The 22,041-nt window shown below is 18.9% G+C and overlaps 1 pseudogene; it reads right to left on the reverse strand.

Annotated features, from left to right (window-relative positions):
- Positions 1-385: 385 nt before the first annotated feature.
- Positions 386-21,831, reverse strand: LOC125290450 (annotated as a pseudogene).
- Positions 21,832-22,041: the final 210 nt, after the last annotated feature.

Raw genomic sequence — 22,041 nt, forward strand, 5'->3', positions numbered from 1 at the left:
TGAAATAGATTTAGTATTCACTACTAATACAGATATTCCTCTTAATCAATATCAAGTATATGAAAAAAATCAAGAAGAAATTCAAGAAAATATATACAGAAGAGACTATAATATAGATAAACAATTATCTCTAAAATGCTCAAGAATAGTATTAAATACAGCTAATCATTTATACGGTGCTTTTCCCTTCTCCCTAGATAATTTAAAATTAAATATAGATAATAAAAATATAGTAGGTATAAATCAATGCATTAAACAAAAACATTTCACTTCATTACCCATACTATACGAAAAGAAAGATCATATAGTAGTAAGATCCCAATTCACTATAGGTATAATAAATGATAAAATTCATATACTTTGCGGTTTATAATTTAAAAATTAATTAAATTTCTAATTTTATATAAATTCCCATAGTATATAATTCCTATAATAATAATTTACATGCATATGGTATATCTATCTACTCTATCCTACTATTATCATTACAAAACTAACAATAATTAGCTGATGTAGCTATTAATCCACATATACCACATACATACATCTTATAATAATCACTTGATTTATATAATCTTTCCTTTACTAATGATGAAACTCCATATGCTAATAAACAATCTCTCTCCATTTCTCCTAATCTTAATCCTCCATCTTTCTATCTTCCTTCAACAGGCTATCTTGTTAATTTACTAACCTATCCCATATTTCTATAATATATCTTATCTATTACCATATGCTTTAATCTCTAATAATACATTGGCCCTATAAATATTTCCCCTTTTAAATATTCTCCCGTTATTCCTGATATTAATTTCTCCTTCCCATTCTTATTATATCCATTTTTTAATAATATCTCTTCTAATTCCTTTATATCCTCTATTATTTTATCATTAAATGGTGTTCCATCTATTATCTATTCACATTCTAATGATGATACTTTACTCCCTATCAATTCAATTAATTTTCCTACCGTCATTCTTGATGGAAATCCATGCGGATTCATTATTATATCTGGTTTTATTCCCTATTCAGTAAATGGCATATCTGCTTCAGATACAATTAATCCTATAACTCCCTTCTATCCATGTCTACTAGAATATTTATCTCCTACCTATGGCTTTCTATATTCTCTTCCTATATACTTGATAAATGTTTTCTACTTATTATTCTTTGTTATTAATACCTTATCTACTACTACACCTGTCTTATTCTTAAACCTAATTACATTACTTACTTCATTATTACTATATATTAAATTAATCTTATCACTAGGTATCATTCTATTGAATATTATATCATTGTTCTATATCTTCTTATTAGGAACTAATAATCCATCTCTCTTATCTAACTTATTGAAATTCTTCTTATCTTCTTCCGAATATATCTATACACTTCTAATCTCATCCCTAGTCTAATTAGGATATGATTCTAATATCTATTCATACTTCTTATATGTTAATATATTACCTAATCCTCTATCTATACTTCCTTTATTTATTATAATAGCATCCTCTATATCAAATCCACTAAATGACATTACTGCTAATATAACATTCTATCCTGATGGTAATATATTGTTATTAATTATTTTAGATATTCTAGTATCTATTAATGGAAACTATGGATATACTAACTAATACTATATAGAATCCATTCTTAAATGCTAATTGTATGATAATATACCAATAGACTATTTACTCATTGAACATTGATATGTATTACGTGGTGACTAATTATGATTAGAAAATGGAATTGAACCCGCTATTAATCCTAATATACTAACTTTATCTATCTCTAGATGTGTATAACTATTAATTAATAAATCACTTTCATTTATAGCTATTACTAAATCATTCTCTTCATGTATATCAACATACTCTATTATACCCATTAAAATTAAATCCTGATATGAATATATCTTTCTTCTTAATAATAATAAAACTTCTTCCGTTAATTTACTCTTATTATTCTCTACTATTATTAATGGCCTTGTTAATCTTCCCTAATCTGATAATATATGTATACAATTCTTCTATTTAATATAACATATATTAATAAACTATGATATTTCATTGTTTCTTCTTAATTTTTTAAATAATTCTATATATAAACATGGATCCATATTAGTAGTACCTATTAACTCTCCATCTAATAAAATATAAATACAATTATCATCTAATCTCTCTATATAATCTATATAATATGATTCTAATCTATTAAATAATATATATAATAATTCTCTTCTCTTCTACTTAGTTGTTACTGCAGAATATAATGCTAAATGCTTAATTAATCCACACTATTCACCTTCCGGTGTATCCACTGGACATATATATCCTCACTATGTAGTTTTTAAATTTCTAGGTGTTATATTTTTTGAATTTTTAGGTATATTTGTTGATATTCTACTTATAGTCTCTATTACTGAATAATATGATCATCTTATTAATGAACATGTTATATTACTTATATACATCTTATTTAATGATAATATTCAATTACCCGTACTAATAGCATTAGATAATCCTAATGTTATTATATCTGTTCTTATCTATAATCATGAATCCTATAAATTAAGATTTTTTGTCTAATTTATCTTATTTATTAATGTTTTTTCTAATTCTAAATTTAATCTCTTAAATAAATCATCAAATAATAATCATAAAAGATCTCCCGCTAATTCAAATCTCTTCTATCTAATACAATCTATATCATCTTTCTTTATTTTACCCTAATTATATAATATAAATCATCTTATCATTAAACAAATATTAATTGCTTTCTTATATAAAATATTTTTCATTTCTTCCTTTCTATATATACGTATATGTGGTAATATAAACTCATTTATTAATTTAAATAAATCATTTTCATACTTAGAATAACTAGATCCTATTAAATATTTCTTTATTTTCATACTTAAATAAGCTAATGCTTCTATATCATTCTTTATTTTTAACTCTTGACATTCTTTAATAGATGGTATTATATACTACTCTATATCTTCTCCTATCATTTTAATTATTTGATAATCTGTAATTAATCCCATAAATTTTAATAATACTATAACAGGAATATCTTCTTTAAATGAATTATTTCTAACATATAATTTATTATTCTTCATATAAATTATTATTTTTCCTTTTCTTTTTTCATCTATACTAGATATATAAATTATATCTTTTCCTTTATTGTCTTTTCTAATAATATATCTACATGGCGCTATATGTTCCTATATTAATATAACTTTTTCAACTCCATTTATTATAAAATATGAACCTGGATCCTTTATACATTCCTTTAATTTTATTAATTCCTTATCTGATTTATTATATAATTTACATAATTTAGACTTAACCATAACAGGTAAATATCCTATTAAAACATTTTTCTTTAATATAGTTTTATACTTTGTTATATATTCTACATCTACATATATTGGACTCTAATAATTTATATTTCTTAATCTACATTGATGTGGTGTAGTTTTATACTTTATCATATCTTCATATATTTCAGGTTCATCTATTCTTATATCAATATATTTAATGTATATATCAGATATATCTTTAAATCTTATTATAGAATTAGAAAATATTATTTTTTTAATACCAGAAGTTATAAAATAATTATAAGAATCTAAATGATGTCTTGTTAATCCTCAATCATTAACATATGTATCTAATATTATTTCTTCCTTTTTATTTCTATTATATTTTTTCATTAATTGATAATAATAAAAAATAAATTTAATTAATTTATCATAAATTTAATAATAAAAATAAAAAGAACTATATTATACACATAGATATTATTACTGTTTTTTTATTAGATAATTTTTGATTTTTCTATTGTTCTTCTACTGTATATAAAATAACAGAATATGATTTTATAAGAAAATAAATATAACTAATAAGAAAATATAAAAATAAAGAATAATAAAAAAATCTATTAAATTTTAATAATTGTATTAAAGTTAAATAAAAAAACTTATAAAAAGAATATGCAATTATTTCAAAAAATGGAATTTTTATTACTGTTAATGAATATATATAAAATATTGTATAATATATTATACTTTCTATTAAACAAATAATTAAATGTCAACTATTTAATTGTAAATATATTAAATTATTATAAGAATATGATTTTATAGTCAACTATTTTATCAAAATAAATATTAAATAAGATAATATTGGTATATATAAGTCTGGACTGTTTATATCATTTATAGGTGATTGAAAATCAACATTTATTGTATTTAAATTTTCAGTGTCTATATAAATTTCTTTATTCTATTCTCTTATTCATTTATTTTTTTTAAAAGGAAATAACAATATTAATATTTTATTCTTTAAATAATATAAATTAACATTGAAATATTTCTATACATTAGTTAATAAAGTATTTTTCATAGATAAATCTATTGTATTATTATTTCTAAATACATTTATGAAACTAGTATATGATAACATTAGTGTTTAAAGATAAAAAATTATTTTAATAAAATGCTAAAGATGCATTTCTTAATGTAGAAAATGAATATGATAATTCTCCTAACTATGATAAGATTAAAATAACATTTAATATTAAAAATAAAAAATAAAATATACTTCTAAATGTTTTATTTAGTATATCTATCTTATCATTTCAATCTTTTAACTTAAAATCATTTAATATTGTAGATGAATTAGAATTTGTATATAATAATAATTTATATTCTGTACCTAAAAATTTAAATTTTAAATTTATATTGTCTTTTTTTATACTATCTATTTCTACTTCTGGTAATTCTAATATTAAATATTGATTTTTTTTCATTTGTATATATATTATAGTAAACGATGAAATAAAAAGATATCCTATTAGACCTATAAATATAAATATATTAGCACTATAACTAAATAAAGATAAAATATTCAAAATAGATATTATCAAATATGATAATAATATTCATTTAAGTTTCTATATTATAATAAAAATATGTTCTTGATACATTGAAATTTTTTCATATATTTTTTTACATTTTTCAAATGAAGCAATAAATAAAAATAATGATATTAAAAAAAGACAAATATTTATTGGAACAAAAGTAATTCTATTATAATTTTTCAAAGCCATTAATTAATGTATTTAATTTGTGTTAAAAATCACAATAAGTAATTATTATTTAATTATAAGTTACATAAAATTCTTAAAATAATTATAGTATATAAAAATTTATATAATTTTTAAAAATAATTAAAATGATACCAATAAAATTAATTACTAAAAATAACGTATGAACTAATTAGCATAGAATAAAATATCTAACTAAAATGCTAAAGCGATAAAATAATAATAATTCCAAATAGTAGATGAATAATAACGAGATATTAATATATTATTTTTATATAAAGTAAATAATCCTTTTAATAATATATTAACCAATAAACAATATACTAAAAATAATCTTATTGTACTAATATCATAATAATTTGATATTTCTTTATTTTCTTTTGTTTCTTCTTCTACTTCTATTTGTTTATCTATACTTAAAGTATAGTTTAAAAGATATTTTCCTATAAATACATATAAATAAGGAACAAATAAAAAGAATACTAACATAATTTGACTCATAGAAATTGTTTTAAATCCATCAAGATATCCACTTTTATTGAAAATATTTAACCTAATACATTTATTATCTAAATTTAACTATAATCCTATTATTATATATAATAATGATGTTATATTTATTATATAACTTAAAAATCTTATTTTTTTTCTTAATTTTTCATTTTTTATAAATATATTAATTATTGTTTTAACTATATAGGAAGTTATTATAAGAAAATGTAATGATTTATAATGTGTGCAAAATTTTTGAGAAGTTTCATTTATTTCATTTATTTTTTGAGAATTACTTAACCAAAATAATCCTCTTGTTCCTACTATTATTGTAGATATTAAAAGCAATTGTATTATATCTAATATAATTGAATATAATTTTAATTTTTCAGATGTTATTATCTATTCTAATGCATTGTATATTATTAATGATAAGAAAAAATTTGTTACTTTACCAATAAAATTTGTAAAAAAAAAGTAAGGGATAATTGATGATATATATTAACCTAATTATTAAACTAAGATAAAACAAACGTAAAAAAATATATAAATAAAACTGACGTTAATATATTGAACTATTGTATTAAATTTACTATATATTTTCTCTCATAATAATAGCTTGAAAAGATTAATATTACTAATATTACTAATATAGTAATAAAAAGTGAATCCATTGTATTAGTATATTTAGAATAAAAAGGAACCTTCATTTGATTTATAAAATCATAAAATAATCTACCTTTTTCTGTATAAAAAACTTGATATAAATATGTAAGTTGGTATGTAATTACAATTGATACTAATAATCTAACTAGAAAATGATTTTTCATATATTTAAAAGTATTTATCATTTTTAATATTTTGTGTTTTGTGTTAAAGAATAATCTTTTAATACATTATATAAAAAATAATGATTTATGTCAACAGTACATATAATAAAATCCCGGACTATATAATTTTTTTTATTTCTATATTTAACACAAAATTATAAAAAATAATAAAGGTGATATTAAGCATGGGGTGTCTTCATTCAAAAAATAAAAAGTCTAATCATTCCAAAATTAATCTTATACTTAAACAAAATGCTATTATGTCAAAGGGTGAATTTAAAATATTAGTTTTAGGTCCACCAGAGTCAGGTAAATCAACTATTTTTAAATAGATGAGAATTATAAATAAATTGACTTATAGTTAGGGTGAAAAAGAAAATTTTAAGTATATAATTTGATCTAATATTATGGAAACATTTAGAAGTATAAAAGATATAGTTGATGCTAATGAATTTATATATCATGATGAGACTAATCAAGAATTATGTACTAAATTATATGATATAGAAAATATTGAAGATAATGAAGATGATATAGAAGAAATAAATAAAAATTTATATAAATTTTTTAATGATGCTATTGTAGTTGATATATTAAAAAAATGAGATCAATATTTATTATTAGATTCTGCTAATTATTTTATTGATAATTTATAGAGAATATTAAGAAAAGAATATATACCAAGTATAGTTGATATAATTAAAGCTAGATCAGCAACATCAGGTGTTCATGAGATTTAGTTTAAAGTACAAGATAATGAATTTAGATTTATAGATGTGGGAGGACAAGCAGGAGAAAGAAGAAAATGATTATCATTATTCGAAGATATTTCTGCTGTATTATTTATTAGTTCTTTAACAGAATATGATCAAAAATCATTAGAAAATCCTAGATTAAGTAAGATGGAATGTTCTATTAATATATATAGTTCTATATTAGGAAATAGTTATTTTGAAAATATTCCTGTTATATTATTCTTAAATAAGAAGGATATTTTTCTTTAGAAAATAAAATCATCTTCTTTAAGTAAAACTTTTCCTTAGTATGAAGGAGGAGATGATGAAAATGAAGCTTTAAATTTTATTAAAGAATAGTATTATTAGCATAATAGATATTTAAATAGATTGGAATATGTTTATATAACAGATGCAACAAATACAGAAAATATTTCTTATGTATGAGATGCTAATAGAATAAATATAGTTTCCAAGAATTTAAATGCTTCAGGTTTATTATAAATTGATATTTGTATTTATAATTAAATTAAATTTAAATTATCATTTACTATAGAAAAAATATAAGAAGTAAATTCTAATAAATTATTATCATAAGAAATAGAAGAAGAAATTTTCAATAAACCATTATCATAAAAAATATAATTTATATCATTAAAAAATTCTAATTTAAGATGTAAAGAAGATAATAATAATGAATTATAAAAATATGAAAAAGAATTATTATTTTCATTCTATACATTAATAATATATTCTATATTTTCTTTAAAACTTAAAGAATTTTTTAATAAATTAATTTCAATATATTTGGATCTATTATGAAAGTCATTATATATATTTTTTAAATAATTATTTTTTAAATTTGATTGAAAAATAATATTAAAATTATCTCAATTAAAATTTAAAAAATAATTATTATCTTCATCAATAATATTTAAATTTAAAATATTTTTAAAATTAAATTCTTTTAAAACAATATATAAATTATTATTTATTATTTTTATAATTAACTTAGTAGAAGCTAAATTAAAACATTTAAATATTAATAAAAATTCTTTAATATTTATAGTAAATTTTATTATATTCATTTTATATTTAATAAATATTTTCTTATTTATAAAAACTTTATTATACTAACAATTAGCATAATTTGTATATAATAATAAGCCAAAATTATTAAAATAAAAATTTAATTTTGTTTCTATAATAACAGATTGTAAAGCTATATAAAAAATATCAGCTTTAATAATATATTTTATTTTTTTCATTATTATTTTATATTTTTATCAAAAATAATAAATGGAGGATATTTATAAAATGGTATTAAATCCAAATACAATAAATAAATAGAATGTAAGAGTAATTGGAACAGTAAAAAGTAAGAAAAATGAGTATTATTTATCATTAGGAGATATAGAAAAGGATATTTTACAAAATATAAAACTTGCAAGTAGTAGTGATAAGAGTGAAATAGAAAAATTTATAGATTAGAAAGTAATAGTAGATGGAACATTATAGAAAAAATATAACAAAAATGAAATAGAAATTAACAATAGCACACTAATAGAAAATTTTAATATAGAAAATTATAATAATTTATTAGAATATATTCGGAATAATGAAGTTATAAACAAAAATTTGTTTTAATTAAAATAATTATATAAATTGTGATTTTATTTTTCTTCTAAATTTTTATCATCTTTATTAACTCTTGTATCATAGGATGAAAATTTATTTGATTGTACTTTTATATATTGTTTTTTATCTTTTTTCCATATTGTTTTTATTTTATTTAAGTCCATTATATATAAAAGTATAGTGAATATTATACCTAAAATTAAAAATATTATTATAGTTATTATATTAAAGTAAAAGATATAAAATAAAAATAAAATAAATATATAAATACAAAAAAAGATATCAATATATTTCTATTTTTTTCTGATTCATTTTCAATAGGGGTACTTATAATTTCCATATATGTGTATTAAATTAATATTATTCCGTAAATTATTATTTTAATTTAAATATTTATTTAAAAAATAAAATTATTTAAAAATTGTATATATCTAATATACTAACATCATTCTAATAAGAACTTGACAATAAATTTCTTTTTTTTCTATTTATTAATAAATTATTTTTTCTAATTGTTTTTTTCAATGAAGTATTATTATTACTATTAAGAGAAAATGATTTTTCATTATGTATAGTACTAACACTAGCGCTAAAATCTTCTAATTTTTTATCTATTTTATTTAATATTACTTTATTATTATTTATATTTACAGATAAATTAATATTTTTATAAGATATTTTTGATTGAATATTTTTTTCTATAAGAGAAGAAGAAGAAATATTAACTTCATTTTTAATTTCTTCTTTAATATTAGATATTTTATCTAATAAAATACAGTGTAAATTTTGAAAATTTTCTATAAATATTCTTTTAAAAATAATTATTTCTTGAATCATTTTATTTTCATAATATTTCTTTTTTAATTTTTTACTTTTTCTTTTAATTCTTTTATTTTTTGATATATTTTTTATACTTTCATTAGTAAATTCTTCTTTAATATTATTTTGCGAAAAATGAAACGATTTATCTATATCAATTGTATTATTATTAAATTTAGGCAATTGAAATTCTTTATCAATTTCTTGATTAATTTCATCGAAATTATTGAAAAATTGAGACATTATTTTAAATATTTTGATTTTATATAAAAATATCAAGATATGAAAGTAGAAATAGAAAAACATTTATCAAATCAATTAATACAAGGATATATTAAGACAATATTAAATAAGGCATATTACAATGATGAATTAGTAAGAGGATTAAAGTAGTGTGTTAAGGCAATTCATTCATAGAAAGCTAAAATATGTGTATTAGCTAATGATATAGATAAAGAAGCAATAAAAAATTTAATTATTGGATTATGTCAAACATATAATGTACCAATTATACACACAGCAACAACAAAAGATTTAGCTGTTTATTCACATGTATACAAAGAAAATCAAGATGGAACTATAAAAAATATTAAAAAAATAAAATGTGCAGTAAGTGTAATAAAGAAATCGGAAAATCAAAATAATCTTGATAAAGAAAATGATATAGAAAAACTATTAGAAATTATAAAAAAATAATTTATTAATTTTATATTTTATATTTTTTATGAATTTATCACAAACTTAAAAATATAATGGTATTTACAGAAAGAAAGAAAATAAAAGAATATAATAATAACGCAATAGTAACTTCAAAAAATAAACCAACAGAAGTTATTACCACAAATGATAATGGTGAAAAAGGTAATAAATTTATTAAAATTTTAGAAAATAAATAGTAGAAATTTAAAGAAAAAACTAAAATATCGTGTCATCAATGTAAAAACTTAAAGCCTGTTATTATACTTTCATTATGTAGCAATTTAAAATTAGGTTGTACAAAAAAATTTTGCGCACCTTGTTTAGTTAGATATGGGGACAAAGTTAAGAAAATAGAAGATAATTTATGAATTTGTCCGGCTTGTTTAGATATATGCACTTGTGCACATTGTAGAAGAGTTAGAGATGGAATAGATAAAAAGCCTAAAAGATCATCAAAATTAAATAGAAATATAGAACATAGAGAAGAAATTACTTATTTTAGAAGTCCTATTATTGATATATGTAAAAATAATGTTATTAATTCTTATAATGATTTATCAGAATTTTGAAATAAAAATAAAGATAAAATGAATGATATTAAATATTTTGATGATTATATAAAAAATAGACCAGATAATTTTAAAGTAAATGATATAGAAAAAGATATCAATAATATTTAGAAAAAAATAGATGAACCTCATATACAAAGTTTAATGAAAAAAATTTTAGAATCTAAAATAGATGATTCTAAAAAGATAGATTTTATCAGTATATTATTAAGATCCGATAATTAATTATATTAGGATTTAACACTAAATTTAATTTATGTTTAATTGCTGAATATTTTTAAAAAATAAAGCAATTCCTATATGTTCGTATGAAACTACAGAAGTTAAACAGTTAGGATTAAAAGAATTAGAATTAATAATTAAAAATTTAAATCATAGATATGAAAATGAAATTACTAAAACAGAATTATAGAATTAGTTGATATTATATTTAATTTAGAGAAAAGAATTAGTTTATTTGTGTATAGTAGAAAATACTTATTCTTCTTCTTTAATAGTAAAATAGATAGATAATTTAAATGAAAAATTTCATACTTTGCATACGTCATTTGAATCTAATGTTCCATATAGTCATCAATCTTTTAGTAAATATATTAAAGAAATGATAAAAAATATAACTACAGAAAAAGTATAGGATGAATTAGGAGAAATATAGAATTTAATGTAGTTAAATATAGAAGAATTAGTATAGAGAGGAGAAAAAATAGAAAATATTTATAATAAATCACATGACATAGTTGAACAATCTTTATAGTTTAAAAAATAGAGTGAAAATTTAATGAAAAATTGAAAGAAGATTTTAATAATTGTTATTTCTATATTAATATTTTTTTATTTTTATTATTATATATGAAGTGGATGAGGAATAATTGCTAAAATATTTATTATTTGTTTTATTATAGGAGGATATATATTATTTATGATGGTAAAACAAAAATATTAGAAAAATAAATAAATATTATTTTTATTAACACAAAAGGAATGTTTTTATTTGATACAATTTCCTATATTTATTTGAAAGTATTTAGAGCATGTTTTATTATACCTGTTATAATTTATATAATATTAGTTATATATATAATTATAATATAGTTTATATTTATAATACCAAATTATTTAGAATTCAAATGATCTTTAATATATTTTATACCAATTCATTTATTTATGATTTTGTTATATTTTTTATCTTTATGAGCATATTTAAAAACATCTTATACATCTAATGATAGTTAGATAGGAATTGATATTTTTATGCATTATAAAGAATAGGATAAAGATATAGAAGAGATATATAAGTGTGTTAGATGTTCTAAGATAAAATTTATTAAAACGCATCATTGTTCTATATGTGATTAGTGTACATTAAATATGGATCATCATTGTCCGTGAATGAATAATTGTATAGGATTATTAAATTTAAAATATTTTGTTTTATTTTTATTTTATACAGGGATTTATATGGCATTATTTTTTATTTTAATTATATTTAATAAGAATTTATTAAATATAATTAATATGTTTAATATAGTAATTTCATTATCTGTATCAGTAGCAACATTTATATTAGGATTTAGTTAGATATATTTTCTAATGAATGAGTATAGTACAATTGATTATTATTTTAATGAGAGAACATCGTATTAGAATGATATTCCATTTTTTAATTTAGTATTTGGAAAGGAATCAAATTGATTTTTACCTTATTTAAGTAGAAATGATAAAAATAGATTAATTGAACTATGTATTAAGCCAATAATAAGAATAGATAAGGAATATATTTAATTAATTAGATTTTTAAAATAATACATTTAAAAAGTTATCCATAGTAGTTTGCATAAATGGAATTGTTGTAAGAGTTATATATGTCATACTAAGGAACTATACTATTAATAATATAATATAAATAGGTAAAACACCTTTACCTGATCAAAATAATATGAATGTAAAAAATAAACTAATGAAATATACACTACTTGCTTTTCATCTTTGTGCATCAAATAATCTTTTAAAATATGTTATAGGACCACTGAATAATGAGCTTGCTGACAAGCTTAATATAACTGATAATAAATATAACCAAATAAGTATGGTAGTAGATATAAAAATAAAAGATAATGAAATTATTGATAATACCACTCCTATTATATATAATATAATAGCCAAAGTTATTCTTGTTGTATAAGGCATACCAAATAAATTATCTATTTCTTGTAATATAGGATGATCGTCTGAATTATGAACACCTATTCCAGTAACATTTGAAAATGATTCCATTGCTGACTACATTAATATTTTTGTGTTTATGTAAAATAGATTATATTTTATTAAAATTTTTTTATATTTTAATTATTATTATTATAAAATATTTATTGAATAATTTTTTTATAGATTATATTTTTTTATAAAACAATAATAACTATAGTGTAATTTTTAGATTTATCTTTTTAAAATTATTTTATATTATAATGATATATATTTTATGAATAATTTTTAATTAATTACAATAATTTTCAGATTTATTTTTTTAATTATTTTATATTAAACTGATATTTTTAAAAAAAAATATTTGAAACAGGGGTTTAAAAAATTATTTATTATATATATGTAGATATTATATATGTTAAGGAAGATAATTGAATTATTATTAATGTAATATAGATAATTTTATTTAAAAAGATATTGAAAAGGGAGAATATAAGAATTAATAAAAATGAAATGATGTATATAGAGGTTGCTTTTCATCTATTTAAATCGAATAAATTTTTTAAATATAATATAAGATCGATATTAGAAAATAATAAACTACCAAATAAAGTCAATGCAATTGAGATTAAATATATGGATAGATATAAATCATTACTTTTTATAAATATTCATAAAAAAATAAATAATGTAATAAGACCTTTTGTATATATGAAGATAGCTAAAAATATTCTTAATTGATAAGAATTTTCATCTAATGTATTATTAGTTGTTTCATTTTCTGTTTCATTTTCTGTATTAGTATTAATTAAGTTATCATATATAGTTTCATCCATTTTATATTTGTGGTATATATTAAGTATTTTTTCAGTTTTAAATTTAAATAAGATTATTTTTTTCGGATATTATTTTTTTATAAAATTATAAATTTTTTTAGTTTTAAATTTAAGAATAATTTTAACCCAAAAAATGTAGAATATAACAGTACAGCCACATAACAATAATTAGTAGGGAATGTTTGGAAATATAAGTGATTATCATATGAAAAGATATAAGATAGGATTTATTGTTTTAATTTGTATTATAATAGAGATTATTTTAATATGGGAGTATAAGAAGCCAGAAAAGTTTATTATACCAAAAAATAACAATAAAAATATTCATTTTTATTGTTACGGAGTGGACAGTAAGAGTCCTATAGTTTATACTAATGAGTAGATAATATGTTAGGTATTAACATAGTATTCATGTAATCCAATGAATATATTTAATACATTATCAGTGGGATTAAATGATGATTTTGTCAAGATAAATAATTTTAGTAGATGTCTTGGTGAATGTATTTATTACGAATTTTATTTTAATGCACCTGATAAGGAGGGAAAATATATAATATCATTATTATTTTATGACAATAGTAAGGTAAAAATAAAGCCTGTGATAAGGGTATTTAATATTACTATAAATACATTAGAATTTTATTGTTCAGGACCGGATGACAGTACTATAGTTTATTTTAGAGAGATAGTTAGTTGTAGAGTTAAGTCTTAGTATCCTATAGCTAAGGAAACATTTCCAAAAGATTATTATGAGGGATTATAGGATTTAAAAATAATTAAAAATATAGAGGCAACAGATTCATATTTAAAAGAATATGAATTTTTATTTGAAACAAAATGTGAACCTAAATCTATATAGGTATCATTATATATAAATTCTTATGATAAGATTAATGGTAAGATGAAAAGAATAAAATTAATTAATGATTCTAGTATTTTTATATAGAGGCCAAAACCTGAGCATTTTAGTATGGATTGTTATGGGTTATATAGAAGGAGTAAGGAATTATATTTTGGAGAGATTATAAATTGTATAATTATAAGTACGGTACATACTAGATTACAAGATTTTATATTTCCGGGAGTTATTACAACACCTACATTAACTATAGTTAAGGGAATACATGGGAAAGAATGTGGAAAAGAATTTAATTTATAGTTAAAGAGTCCATCATTTTTAACATAGATAACTATAAATGGAATAATAATAGGTATTATGAATAAGTAGTAGGAATTAATTGATATAAAGTAGAGTCATTCTACATAGTAGAGTTTTAGTAGTGCGATAAATAGTATTTTATTTTCTGAATAGCCTAATATATTATATAGTAAGATTATGGATCCAGGATCTGATTAGGTTATGATTAGTTGTATAGGAAGTATTACAGAGAGTAAAAAATATTTTAATAGTAAGGAAAAGGTTAATTGTATTATATAGAGTGAAGTTTTAACATTTTGGTATAAATTTGCTGATATACCTGCTATAATTACAGAAAATCCTTAGATAACTAAGATATATGGAGAATTATATGATAGTGGATATAAGTATATAGAGAAGAATACGGAAGAATATTTATTATATAAACCTAATAAAGAATTTTAGTTTGAGTTTATTAGCGATGGTGAAAGTAAGATTATAGATATAATAGGATTATTGCATGATAATAAGTAGTTTGATTAGGGAAAATATAGTATGGAAAGAGTTAGATGTCCTGAAGATGAAGGCAATGATAATTGTTTAAATGAGTGAGATTATAAGGAAAATATATTAAGAAAAATAAAAATTGGATATGATGGATATAAGTATATTTATTATGAGAATATGAAGAATAAAAATTTTAAGGGATTAGTAATTATAAGAAATAATTTATAGTATATTGATATTAAATTTTTAGATATTATTTAGAATTTAGAATTATTAGATTTATCTAATAATATGATAGATGAGATACCTAAGGAGATAGTTAATTATAAAATTAAAAAATTATTTTTAAAGGGAAATAATATTAAAAATATTGAGATAGAATGGGAAAAATTAATAAATTTAGAGATATTAGATTTATCTGATAATATGATAGAAGAAATTCCATATAATTTAAGATTAGCGAAGAATATAAAGGAGCTTTATTTATCAAGAAATAAGTTTAAAAGTTTACCATGAGATTTTATTAATCAATTTCCTAAATTAGAGATTATAGAGTTAAAAGATATAGAATTTACATGTATGCCTATTTGATTAAAAAATATTATAAGTAATACTAAAATTCAAATTATAAATAATTTAAAGGAGTATCATGAAATAGAGGATTGTAATTGTCCTGGAGAAGGAGAATCTCAATGTTCAGATAAATGGAAATGAGGATATCATATTTATGAAGATGAGAAGATAATGTTTAGTTCAGCAGGAGGATTATAGTTTGTATAGTTAAGTATGATATGCGAAGATTAGAAAAAGCATAATTTAGATAGTATATCTACTAATAGTTCATAGAAAAATATTTAGATATTAAATTTAAAGAATTGTTTAATTAAAAGTATACCAAATGAGCCATTTAAAGAGTTGAGTGGAATAATGGATATAACAATGGAGAGTAATTTATTGAGTGAATTCCCATATTAGTTATTAGATGATCATACAAATTTATAGGTATTAAATTTAAGCAAAAATAAAATTAAAAAAATCGAAGGAGAATCTTATAAAAAATTATCAAGATTAATATTAATAAATTTAGAAGATAATGAAATAGAGGAATTACCTAGAGATTTTTTAGAAAATAAGGGTTTATTAAGAATATTAGTATTAAATAATAATAAATTAAAAAACATATTTTTTAATGAGAATTTAAGAGAATTAAACTTATTATATATAAAAAGCAATTAGTTAACAGAGATATAGGATGGATTTAAATATTTATATACTTTACGTTATTTAATTTTAGAAAACAATAATATAAAAGAGATTCCAGAGGTATTAGGAACATTACCAATAGATACAATAGATTTATCTAATAATAAAATTGTAATAGACAAGGATATATTTACTAGAGATACTTATAATGATTTAACATATTTATCATTAAATGAGAATTTAATAAGTGAAAATTTAATAATGAGAAGTCATACTATAAAAAGATTATATTTAAGAGGTAATAAGATGAAGAAATTACTTTTTAATAATTTCGATGTGGATAGATTAATAGAATTGGATGTATCAGATAATTAGATAGATAATATATCAGGAAATGTACCAAAAACTTTAGAAATATTAATATTAAATAATAATTAGTTAACATATATAAATTTTATACCTATAGCTGGAGCAATGAGAGAGGTATATATAAAAAATAATAAATTAATGCATGTTCCTGCATGTTTTTTATTATTTAAAATGTAGTATATTAATTTAGAGGGTAATTAGATAAAAAGAATAGAAAAAATGGATTTTTCACGTGATTTTTGAAATTATTTATCGGTAGTAATATTAAGTAAGAATATAATTAAAGAGGTTGATAGATATGCATTTTCAAGTAGTCCATGATTAAAATCATTATATTTAGACAATAATTAGATAGAAATAGTTAATATGGAATTAAATGGGCCTATAACTATGTTACCATTAAATAATAATTTAATAAATTAGATAAATTTAGATTTTAAGCATAATGAAATTAATATAAAAATTTTAGATTTATCTTTTAATAAAATAGTAGATTTAAGTAAAATAAGGATAAATGGAAATATAGTATGTATAGAGGAATTAAATTTTGATAGCAATAGTATAGTTAAATTAACAAAATTAGATATTTTTAATAAGGTAAAAAAATTGGATTTATCTAATAATTAGATTAATAGTATAGATTTAGATTTTATTAATGAAAACAATATGTTAGAAGTATTAGATCTTAGTGGAAATAATATAGAAAAATTAAATAGTAAAGTTTTTAATAATTTAAAAAAATTAGTTAGTTTAAATCTTAGTGGAAATAAATTTAAATGTGTACCAGAATGGCTTTTAGATTTTATTAAAAATTAGAATTTAAGTAAAAATTATTATGGACCTGGAAGTGAATTATGTAATAACAGATTTCTTATTAGTAATTCTTTAAATAAATGTATTAGAGTGGATGAAAAGAATAATATATTATTTGATAAATGTAATGGAAGTTATTATTGGGATATAGATTCAGATAATAGTAATTAGATAAAGATATAGGATACAGAATTATGTTTAGTATTAAAAGATAAAAAATTATAGGAGTCTATGGATGTTATAGTAGGAGATTGTAAGAATTTAAATGAGAGTAATATATGGAGTTTAATAGATAATAGTTATATAGTAGGACCAGTTATAGAGGATGATTTAAATAAGAAGAGAATATTATATTGTTTAGAGGTATATGAAGATAAGGATAAAAAAGAAGGATTAAAAATAGAGGTTTGCGATATATATAAAGAAGCATAGAATTTTCATACTAGATGTCACAATTCAAGTTTAAATTGTTTATCATGTAATCCTGGATATTTAAGTGCAGATGGAGTTGAAGAATGTGTGAAATGTAAGGATCCAAGTAAATGTCCTAATATAGAATGAGATAGTACAGGAACATATAGGATTGGAAATAAAAATTAATTAATTAAAAATTATAATAATAAATATTCATTATTATTATCTATGTATGAACATAGACCAGAAATTGATATAGTAAAATAAATTATAAAAATTATTATTTGAGTAGAAACGGATTCTATTGTATAAACAGCTACTGATGAATTTAATAAATATTCTCTACATTCTTCATCATTTTTTGGATTATATAGAGGATTAATAAAATAAACTAAGAGCACAAAAAATATCATAAATTTATAATGAAGGAAGAAAATATAAATTACAATAAAGTAAAAGAATTATGTTAGTAGTGTAATTAGGAAAATTATTAGGCAATTATTGATAAATTATTAGTAGTAGAGGCATAGAATAGAATATAGAAGGATGAAAATGTTGTATTATTTACAGTAGAGAATATAGTAAGAATATTAATAGAAAATTTCAATAGAGAGATTTTTATAGAGAAAATAAAATTAATATATTCATCAAGAGCATAGTTTTTAAAAGTTAGAAAATTTATATTAGGAAAAATAATAGAATTATTAGATTATTTTATGAAAAATAATTGTTTATAGTTTATATTAGAGAGTTTTTATGGAACATTAATAAGAGAAATAGAGAATGAAGAAGAAAAATATATTATTTTAATGAAATTATATGAAATTTATACAAAAAATAATAAGTATGAAAAGGCATATGAAACTATTGAAAATATACCTATAGAAATAACAAGTTCATTAAATAATTAGTATAAGATTAATACATTATTAGAGAAGTTAAAGACATCATTAAAGATGAAATGTATTGACAGATAGAATTTATTATGTAATATATTAAATAGATATCCTGAAAATTATTTTAATATTGAGGATTTATTATTTTTATATAATTTATAGTTAAGTATTTATATTTATTAGTATTAGTATGTAAAATGTATAGATATAGGATTTAAATTATTGGATTTATATGAATAGAAATAGGATAAATTAAATATATTAAAGAAAATTATATTTTTTATAATTAGTATATGTTATGAAAGAGAAATATTTAAGAAATATATAGATATATTAAAGGAGAAATATATGGCTACATATATAATATTATTGGAAGAAAATTATATTCAAATATTAAATATAGAAATTTATAGAGGATTTATATAGTATCCATATGTATTAGAATAGATGATATAGGATAAGATTATAATGGAAATATTTAGAGAAGGAATAAATTATAATGATTTTAGTAGAAATATTATGAGAGAAATAGATAGAAGAAATTTAAAATTGTGTAAAAATTATTATTATAATATAAAATATAGTAAATTATAGGAAATATTATATATAAAAGATATAGATTTAATGGATTATTTACATGAATTGATAGAAGATAAAGATGATATATTAATAGATTAGAAAAATAGTTTAATAATATTTAAAGATAAAGATAATGGTATTATTGATAAGATAAATGAATGAAATAAAAAAGTTGTAGGTATTATTGAAGATATAGATATAGTGGGAGATATAATAGAGAAGAAATATAAGGAATAGATTTCAATGGATAATTAATTATTATTATTAAAATTAATTAATCATTTAATAAGGAATTATATTTTTCAAATAATTTTCTAATTTCATTTTCTATTTCTATTTCATAAACTTCAGGATTTGTAGTTTCGGGAAGAAGGGATTCTTTTTTTAAAAATTCTTCTGTGGTTCTTTTAGCTATTTCATTATTTATATATTCTATATCAGTTGCATTTTTTAAGGTAGTTTTATAAACTTGAATATTTCTCTTAGGTACTAATGGATTTATATTGATAGCAATATTTATATAGAGTTCTACTGTTATATTTTCAGGTTTATCATCATAAGAAAATTTTTGAATTTCAGTTTTTATTAAGAAACCACCTAAACCTATTATATTTTGTAATTTTAATAATTTTATTTTACTTATTAAAGAAAGAATATCAGATATTTTTCTAACACCTCATATGCATTTTAATATACCTTGTTCTAATAAATATTTTGCTTTTAAGAATGTTATTTCTTTTTTTAATTTATTTATTTCTGGATCATTATTTATTAAGTCTTTTTGTTTTTTAAATACATTTGGAATATCAAATTTAGATTTTAAATTTTTTTTAAGATTATCTATAAATTTTTCAGATTTTTTCATATTTTTTTCATATTCTTTCATATATATTTTGCCACTATTTGCTATTTTTTTTAGATCAGAAATGGATTTATTATAAAAATCACTTAAAATTAGATCTTTTGTTTTTTCATTTTGATCTTTTAAAAGTTGTTTTTTTAAATATAATTTTATGAATTTATTTTCTTCTTTTGTTAATTTTTCTATTTTATTTATATATTCTAATTTATTCTATATTTTTAATTCTATTATATTTATTTGTTCATTTAAAGTTTCTTCATTTAATATTTTAGATTTTATAAAATTTTCTAATTTTTCAATAAAACTTGATATTTTATTTACTACACTAATAAGTATTTGGGCTAATTGATTTTCAGAGATAGAAATTGTTATTGTGAATCCAGTAGGTCAATTATATATTTCGTTTGTATATATTATTATTTTTATATTAAATTTAAGTAAATTTTCTCCTTTACCTGTAAATATTCATGTATTATTATTTTCTTTATGAATAATACCATTTAATTGTTTTCAATCATTAAAAAATAAAAATTTACCATAAAGAACAAAATCTTTTAATTTATCTTCTTCTATATTTAAATAAATTTTTATGGAAGATTTTAATTTAAAAAATATATTATTATGTAGGGATACTTCTAATTTTTTAACTACACATGTATATTTAAAAACATTATTACCGTATTTAGTATATAATTTTTCTATTATAAAATTTTTTGTAATTTTTATATCGAATACTTGTATATTTAAACCTTTAGGTAATGCTTCAAATTTTGGAGTTTCTAATTCGGTTAAATTTTCATCTGAATCTAATTTAATATATGAATTATAATTATTTCATATAATTATTTTTTTACCTATGCTTATATTAGTAAATAATTTTTTAAGAGGAGATAATTCTTCTTCTATTTTATTATTTGTTATTTTTGATATATTCATTTCTGTTTTTATTAGTATATTATTAGGTCATATTTTTTCTTCATTTAAATTTAAATAGATTCAACATTCTGTATTTAATTTTGTTAAAGATGATTTTTCTAGATCATATAAAATATCTTTTAATTTTCCGTGTAATTTAACTTTATAATCATTACCTGCAATATTAATTTCCATTTTAAATTTTTCTATAGATAAGGATTTCATTATATTTCACTATTCATCGACTTCAAATAATACTTGAATATTTTTATTATAAATATCTATTAGTTTAGTTTCTCCTATTATATTTAAATTATTAAATTTTCCTATTAATTTAAAGGTTATTATAGAAGTTGTATGATATATTTTTTTAGATGTTAATAAAGAATGTGAAATATTTAATTT

The sequence above is a fragment of the Alosa alosa genome, unplaced genomic scaffold, assembly GCF_017589495.1.
Source record: "Alosa alosa isolate M-15738 ecotype Scorff River unplaced genomic scaffold, AALO_Geno_1.1 AALO_1.0_unplaced_5, whole genome shotgun sequence".
In the NCBI taxonomy this organism is placed as follows: Eukaryota; Metazoa; Chordata; class Actinopteri; order Clupeiformes; family Clupeidae; genus Alosa; species Alosa alosa.